General features: G+C 40.6%; 1 pseudogene; it reads left to right on the top strand.

Annotated features, from left to right (window-relative positions):
* Positions 1-2,285: 2,285 nt before the first annotated feature.
* Positions 2,286-8,157, top strand: LOC131920453 (PRELI domain-containing protein 1, mitochondrial-like; annotated as a pseudogene).
* Positions 8,158-8,735: the final 578 nt, after the last annotated feature.

Raw genomic sequence — 8,735 nt, 5'->3', positions numbered from 1 at the left:
GTATTCTGGTGAGATACACGGTTGGGTTTCTTCTTTTCTGTTTGTTAAAAAAAAACAAAACCAAAACTACTCAACTATTGAATGTGTGTAAGTGCAAGTAGAGAATTTGGATCCTGCTGGTTCCTAGTCAGTCTACGCAGTTCATATTGGGAACACTCACTAATGGAGCACATGTATGAATCATCTCATTCTACAGTTGATAGGAGCTGTCAAGATTTAATTATCAGGGTTCTTTGTTGTAGGAGATAAATATTTATAAGTTTTACAAACAGAAACAAGATATCTGTGTGAGGGTGTATGTTTAAATCTTTTCAGTTATGGAAAGACACAGATAAGTCAGATTTAGCCATTCATTTTCTTAGTTGGGGTTTCTATTGCTGTGATTAAACGCCATGACCAAAAGCAACTTTGGGAGGGAAGAATTTATTTCAGCTTATAACTCTCAGGTCATGTTCTGTTACTGAGGAAGGTGAGGACAGAAACCCAAGGCAGGAATGTGGAGACAGGAACTGAAGTAGGGGCCCTGAAGGGGTGCTGCTTACTGGCTTGCTCTTCATGGCTTGCTCAGCCTACTTTCTTATAGCATCCAGGACCACTGCCCAGGAGTGGCACCATCCACAATAGGTTGGACCTTCCCACATCAATCATCAATCAAGAAAATGTCCTATTGGTTTTCCTATTGGCCAATCTGATGGAGTCATTTTCTTGACTAAGTTTCTTTCTTTCCAGATGACTATACCTGGTATCAAGTTGATATAAAAATACTTTTTTGGTATGTTCCATAGTATAAAAACCATTATCATTTGAAAAGATAATAAAGGAATATGCAATTCAAAGTATAGATAAAACAATAACCATCACCAGCCAGTTCATACAATTGTCTTGAGCTGTGTGTGTGTGTGTGTGTGTGTGTGTGTGTGTGTGTGTGTGTGTGTGTACTCTCTTACAAGCTGCCCTTAACCTCCATGTGTGTTCCCATAGAGTCTTTCCATGCTTCCTGTGGACCCCAGGGACCAAGCTCGGGTCTTCAGGTTTGGTAGCAAGAGTCTTCAGCTACTGAGTCATCTCACCAACCCTAAATTTTTTTTTTTACTTTCTATAGTTTTGTAATGTTAGACTTTTCATTTTTTTGCCTGTGTGTATTTGTAATTTATGCTGACTTTTTTTCCTTGTTCTGAACAGATGTACACTTTGCTACTCAAATATATTTGTGTATATAATTTTACTTTCCTGTTGGTAAGAAAGCAAAAACTTATCTTTCTTTTTAAACATGTTTCCAAGTGATGCTTTCTTCATCTTTCTCACAGACTGACACACTATTTATTGTGAAGTTGTGATATGCAGAAGTATTTCAGAGTTGCAGTTCTCCTTGGGGAAATTTGTTCAGCTACTATGAGCTGGTGATTATTTATAAAATAGTAAGAATGGGCTGGCTCACAAGTTTGTTCACAGGATTCAGTGAGGTCATGTGGAAGGACACATTAAATGACCAACTGTCAGCCTGCCATACGTACTCTGATCATGACCTGCCCTCTGTTTTATTCTGGTTCTCACTAGTAAGATATCATTGTGCCCACTTACTTCTTTGCTGGCAACATGGGGAAATGTATGAAACTCACAGAATTCCAGTAGGCCTCCAATGGCTGAACATTCTTTTACCATAGAATTATAACTGTTTCACCATCACTGTCAAATATCAACATCAAATGACACCCCTGAATGACTGCAAGTCCTAATGAAGACCTTTTCCAGTGAACTTTTATTTTCAATAAAATGTGTTCATTATTTTTGCATTTACATTTGTGTGAGTCATTTATTTCATAGCCTTGAATGATGAGGACCTTACTTTTAATTGATGGCATTTAGTATTTTTGTTGGAGCATTATGAATAATGAAGTACAACACATAGCTAGGTCTTAAATATTTTGTCCCATCACTTGTGCTGTGAAGGTGCATCAGGTCAGACAGGCAATATAAACACTAGCAAATGTCAAGGAAATTGTAGGGATCATACAATTTTGATAATATGAATTACAATGGTATGTTTCTGCCTGATATTTTTAGTCCATGATTTTTCTTTTCTTCTTATTCTTCCATATTTCATAGTTTAGTTCCAAAAAAAATAGTGTTAAATAATCTTTGGAAAACAGATCATAGCCCCTCATGGTGGCAGTAGTGACCTGGGCAGGGCACACTGGTGACTAAGCTTGAGCCTTGTGAGCCACATGGTCTCCAGGCTCTGCACCCAGATGATGTGTGAATACTGAACCCACCTGGCTTGCATTATGATGAAGCATTTACTGGGCCAGATAGTACTCTGAAGTTCCTGGAACCAATCTTTGATGCCTTCTGACAATGGAACCTGAATCCCTATAGAAAACATGTTTTAAGTGAAGACAGTGCACCCGGACGTGACCCCTAACCAGACACCTCCCAGGGACTCCTGACCAAGATCACTATGACCAACAGGGATGCCAAATTGGGCACAGAGACTGTTTTCTGTCAACGTTGCTCCCCTTGGACAACATCTTGGAAGACTCTATTGAAGACCCACAGACTCAGACCATGACCATCTTCACCTGGAACATAACCACACCCCTCTGGTGATTAAAGAGGAAAACAGTGTATTTACTATGTGAACTCTGACGGACGGCAGCTGCTGGACTGAAATCTGTCAGCAAGCGTGGGTCTCCTCTAGCTTATTTAGCATCTGTAGAGGTGCCCAGGAGTTTGGTCTTGCCTGCTTCAGAAACAATGGGACCAAGACAATGAAGGTACATCTTGGTCAAACTACGTGATGAGGCCCCTTCCAAAACACTTGTTGGGACAGCCACAGAGGCCAAAGAGAAAGCAAAGGAGACCATACTGGCAGCTAGAGACAAGGCAAAGACCTGGCTAGTAAGGTCATGTGGTGATATTTTATTTGTGCTGAAATGTGGCGATATTTTATTTGTGCTTTAATGAATAAAGCTTGCCTGGAGATCAGAGGAAAAAGGCCAGCCATTATAAGGAAACAAAGAAGTCAGGCAGCGGTAGCACACACCCTTAATCCTATCACTTAGCAGGTAGGATCTCTGTGTGTTCAGAGGGAACAGAGCCAAGCGTGGTGGCACACGCCTTAATTCCAACACTGGTTAACCATAAGGTTCTGGAGATCTGTACAGACAGACAGAAAGTGACAGAGCTGTGTAGGAAGAGGAAGGAGTGATGTAGCTGGACAGAGAGCAAATCAGATGGCAGAACAGCAAGGCCTATGTGTGTGGGTAGACAGGAAGTAACTTGCATTTGGGAGCTGCAGAATTGGTGAGGTAAGGTTGGCTGGTGACTTTATTTCCCTGATCTCTCTAAAGCTTTCACCCCTATATTTGGCTCTATGTTTTTTTATTTAATAAGACCATTTAGAAATTCATCTACAAGGTCACCACCAAACAACAGCAGCAGAAGGTCATGGAACCATCTAGCCAGTGTGGCTCAGCCTCCTCCCCCTTCTTCCCACTGCACATGATTATTAAAAACCAACCATGAGCCCTCTCTGCTGTCTGGGTGGTGGGGTTAGGGCTGGTGTCCTGTTCATCATCTGCAATATACCAGACTCAGCTTGTTCCCCCATTGGGCGGAGAAGTGCAGCGACTTGCCCAAGGTAACAAGCAGTACATAGGTGGAGTGGGAACACACAATAGACTGTGTATTCCACTAGGGCAGGGCTCCATGTTTTATTCTCTGATTGTAGATGTAACCAACCATCTTATTAAATAAGAAACACAGAGCCGATTCAGAAAAGAAAGCCAAGAGGTCAGAGCTAAGAGCCTCACCCTTCCTGCTTCAGAGATTCTCTTCAGCCAAGAGAGCTCTCCGAAAAGGGACCTACTTCCTGTGTGTATGTCTTTATATAGTCTAGCTGTTCTGCCTTCTCATTGGTTGTAAACCCAAACACGTGACTGCCTCATCACTGCCTGTATGTACAGCCCTCCAGGTCCTCTATGGTATTGAGATTAAAGGCGTGCGCCACCGCCGCCACGCACTTGCTATGGCTCTAATAGCTCTGACCCCCAAACAACTTTATTTATTAACATACAATTAAAATCACATTTCAGTACAAGTAAAATACCACCACATCTGATGTGTCCTAAGTACCATGAGTAGTATTTATCATATAATGGGCACTCAGTAAACACTTGATTTTATTGTGCCCTCCCACAAAATAAAAGAAAAAAAAAGGTTCTCCCAAAATCATGATCATTTTCTTTCTTACCCAATAGAAGTGATTTTCTTTTCCTCTTAGATTTGAAAACATTTATTCCTGTACACAGCTGTATCTCACATACAGTTAATCACGGAAATTGCCGGAGTCTATATTTTGGGGGTGCTGAGCATAGCTTGAGAGAACAGACAAAAACCACAGAAGTAGAGAATTAGGAAGAAAGTGACAACATTTGCTGGTGCTAAAAAGACAGCTAAATTCCATCTCCAGTTCTGACGAATGCTGTGGCTGTAAGGACTACTGGGGACATCTTCATGAAATCCCAGGTGGTACAACTTTAAAGTGTAGGACAGCCAGGGCTTTGGGGAGGAATCCATGGGGCCCAGCACAGGTGACCAATACCTAGAAATTCTTGCCTAGTCTCAGAAGCTTCTGATGTCCCTTTCCCTGTGAATCATATGTGTGATGTTCCGTATGGCTTTACTGTTCTGCTCTTCTGCTCATGAGCCCTGGGTACAGAATTAGGACTCACTTTCTTGGAAGTCAAGGCTCTCTTACTCCTTTCTCATTGATGTCATGGATGTTTGTGACCAGAAACCTAGGCTCCATTCTGGAAAGCCTGAAGTGACGGGGGCATGACAACATCATTAAGATGTATGTGTTTTCCCACCATGTCACTGTATTCAAAGATGATCCTGCTCTGCTCTCTGGATGGAATGCATTGTCTCCTTAATGGGGCTTTGAGAAGGTTTCTGTATATATAATATTGTATTATAACTTCTTAAGAAGCTATTATAAAATGATATTCTCTTATAACGAAGGTCCATGTCTAAATTGTTTTGTTGTATAGGGTATCCTCACTCTGCCAAGTTTTCATGAGAAATCTATTTTGGAGTATTTATTGGTTAACTGGTAATATTTATCCTTTTGGTTAAAATCATACAAATTAAAAATTATTCTATCTGTTCCATGTACTACCATGTAAATTTGAAGCAACCCCCTTTGGATGGTATTGAGTTCTTGAGTTACATACTGTATTCGGTAGTGTCTAGGACCATTTCATGGTTCTGTATTGCAATTCTTGACCACTGGGTATAGCTGAAGTCATTACCAGTATTGAAGGAGAAAAAAACCTCCCCTCCCAATAACACCAACCTTCTAATGTAGCTTATTAGAGCCTTCATGAGTTGGGATGAAATGTTAGATTCCTCTGGATGAGGCATGTGTAGGAATAGTCAATGATGGACAAGGGAGTTAGAAAGCATGTGTTTTGCTTCAAGCCCTTTCTAGGTAAGGCGAGTTAGGGGGCCATCCCTTATCCACTTAAGTTTTAAAAAAGAAAAAAAAAGGATGATAGTGTGTGTGTGCACATGCATACACATGTGTACATGAGTATGTATTGAGTCTAGTATGTAACTTTTATCTATTTCATGTGAATCTTCATATTACATTTTTCAGGGGTTTTTTCCATGTATTTTTTTAAATTCAGTGACTTCCTCTTTGGTTCATGCTAAATGTTTCCATCCCACTGGGTGCATATCAAGTCATCCTCAATTTACTAACATTAAACAACAAGTATTTTATTTTACTTACAGATTCTGGGACCGAGGCTATCAACAGATGGTAGTAGGGCATCTTTTTATCAGCTTTATAATGCTGGTGCTCAGCTGCAAGACTAGACCAGCCAATAGTGATGACTTCAGTGGCTGAGGTTCAGAATGGCATGAAGTATCCTCCACTCACTCAGGTGACCCCTGGGCTATGATGACCCAAGTTTGGCTTCAGCTGGAACTGTTGACCAGAGAGTCTACTTGATGTCACATAGCTAAGGCTTTCTCCAGATATTTCAGTTCATAACAATTTAGAGAGTGCTACAATGAATGGGGGTGGGAGGCATTTATTCTATGAATTAAAGCAGCCATGAGGTCATGGAATCTCTAGGAAAAAGGGGGGCATACATCCCATTTGAAAAGTATTTTAAAATGTTCCTAGTGTACAAGTTTACCTTAACAAGTAAGGGTCAATAATACATGAATGCAGATGTTTTTCCTAGGCAGCACATCTCAAGAGAAAAATTCTGATAAAAAGAAGTGAGATGGGAGCTCATTGGACCTGATAAGAGGCCACTCTTGGCAACTGAAAAGATTTTGCATGGTAAATGACTAAAGAGATAATATTCTGCTTCTTACACTTGAGACTTTGACCCCATGAATCATTTTTCCTTTGAGGGACAAATGAAATTTGCCAGCTCCATGATTGGCAGGAAGACCCAATGAGGTAATATGAAGAATAACATATTACTTTTTCTGATATACCTAATCATCAAGGCAGGTCAGGGCTAGACAAGACCAACATTCAATATTCACACAATGTTGAGTCCTGATTTGGTTTAATGAGTTACAGTTTACATCTAGAGGGGATGCTTTGACAGTCTGAGGCTATTGTAAAGTCGGGTTTTGTGACAAGCATGTGACTGACAGGAATATGTTTAGCTGTTTTAAAGATTCAAATCATACTTCAGGTAGATCCTATCAGTGACCACAAATCAAATTTCCCTATAACATAAATAGCAATAATACATATGGTAAGTATATATTACTACCACAGAGCTTCATTTGTGGCAGATATTATGCTAGATACTTTATATGGATTTATTACTAACAACTATTTTATATCATCTGCTTCTTATGATAGGGAAACTGAGGCACATGAAGATTATGTTCTTGGTGGAGTTCTGGGACTCAGAAGAGAGAGGCAGCTGACATTTGAATCCATCTTGTGTACATTATATTGCCTAATGATCCAAAGCTTTGCCCATTTGATAGCTCTTTTAGGAGGTTGCCTACCATGACATCAAATTAAATTCTGATTCAATCTAATTAATTTAATTCAATAAGTGTGGATCAGATAGCTCTTCACTTTAAGTGGACTAATATTTAGTGAAGGGTTAATGGAAAGCAGACAGTGACATAAAATCTGGACAAGATGAAAACTTCACCTTCAAGGAGAGCACAAATCATTAGAAGGGAAACATGGGTGATTGGCAAACTGAGTGGTAAATTCAAGCTAGATTCAAATGCTGTGTTGAAGCTAAGAAGATTAGAAAACAGTAAAATGGGAGCTGTGGAGATGGCTCAGTGAGTAAGTGCTCTTGCTTTGCAAACAAGAGGACCTCAGTTCAAATCCCCAACACCCCCCTAAAATGCCAGTCAAGGCTGCATGTGCCGGTAACCCTCTCATTGAGGGGAGAGAAGCAGATGCCGAGAGCTCACTGGTCGGCCAGCCTAAACCAAACAGCAAGTTTCCAGTTCTGTGAGAGACCTGCCTCAAGACTGTAAGCCTGAGGAGCAACTAAGGGAAAAATTCCATGTTCTGTCCTGAGCTCTACAGGCTTGTGCATGCATGCATTCATATGCATGCACTACACAACTAGTCATATGCATGCACTACACAACTACAATGCACACAATATACAGTAATACTCACCAAAAAGAAAAGGGGGGAAACTGGACATATCACTGGACACATCCTGTGAGCCTCCACACTATTCCCTAAATAAGTCAGTAACATCAGCAAATGCTTCATAGATGATTCATATTTATCTTATTGATATGCCATTTATGTTAGGAACTGTCAATACCATTATGTACACAGAATCATTTTCTTCTTGTAATAGCATTTCCTTTAAATTTAATAATTGATAGTTCATATAATTTTTCAGTTTCATAATTTTCCATGTACTTAGAAGACTCAGTTCAATAAATATTAGCCATTATCTGTACGGGTGAGTGTCCTCTTACCCTCCACACATCCATTATCATGTTGGAATTTTTTTTTTTTATTTCGTCTGTGTCAATAGCTCACGCAGGGCTCTGTCGCGGAGCATTCCCTCAGCCTCCAATCTGCCCTGGTTTCTCTCTTGTCTTGTTTGACAGATGTCATCCTACAACGTGTAGTGGTCTCTTTCTGTGGTCAGAGCTACTCTGCTCAGAAAGCCTTGCTTTTCCTCTCTCTTCCTGACCTTGAGTCGTTGCCTGAGTTATCAACCAGCATCTTCCTAAGAGGGAATGCATGGGAGGTCGATTGGGGGGAAGTGAAAATATCTCGTTCTACCACATCGGATTCTAGAATTTGGAGCTGAAATGACATTCTCTGGGAATTTTTGTCACTTTGTGCCCTGGCTGCTGCTTGGCTAGTGGGATGTCTGCTACCTGGTGCCTTCGCTGATCTTCGTCTCCTCTGGGCACCTTTTGGGCTCTTGTCTTTATTACTGGTATTTTAACAGTTTGAAATAGTATTCCTCTGTGTGCGTGCGTGCGTGCGTGCGCGTGCGTGCATGCGTGCGTGCGTGCGTGTGTGTGTGTGTGTGTGTGTGTGTGTGTGTGTCTGGGAAGTCCCTGGACCCTTCTATTTTCTTTTGGCTTTTTAATGAGAGGCTTACTTATCATGTAGCTGTACTCATTATTATGACTATTATCAATTTTTGAACTTCAAGAACCATATTTACGTTTTCTACTTGTCACCTTAATTCATT

The sequence above is a fragment of the Peromyscus eremicus genome, chromosome 10 (assembly GCF_949786415.1).
Source record: "Peromyscus eremicus chromosome 10, PerEre_H2_v1, whole genome shotgun sequence".
In the NCBI taxonomy this organism is placed as follows: domain Eukaryota; kingdom Metazoa; phylum Chordata; class Mammalia; order Rodentia; family Cricetidae; genus Peromyscus; species Peromyscus eremicus.
This window is presented reverse-complemented; position numbering and strand designations above follow the sequence as displayed.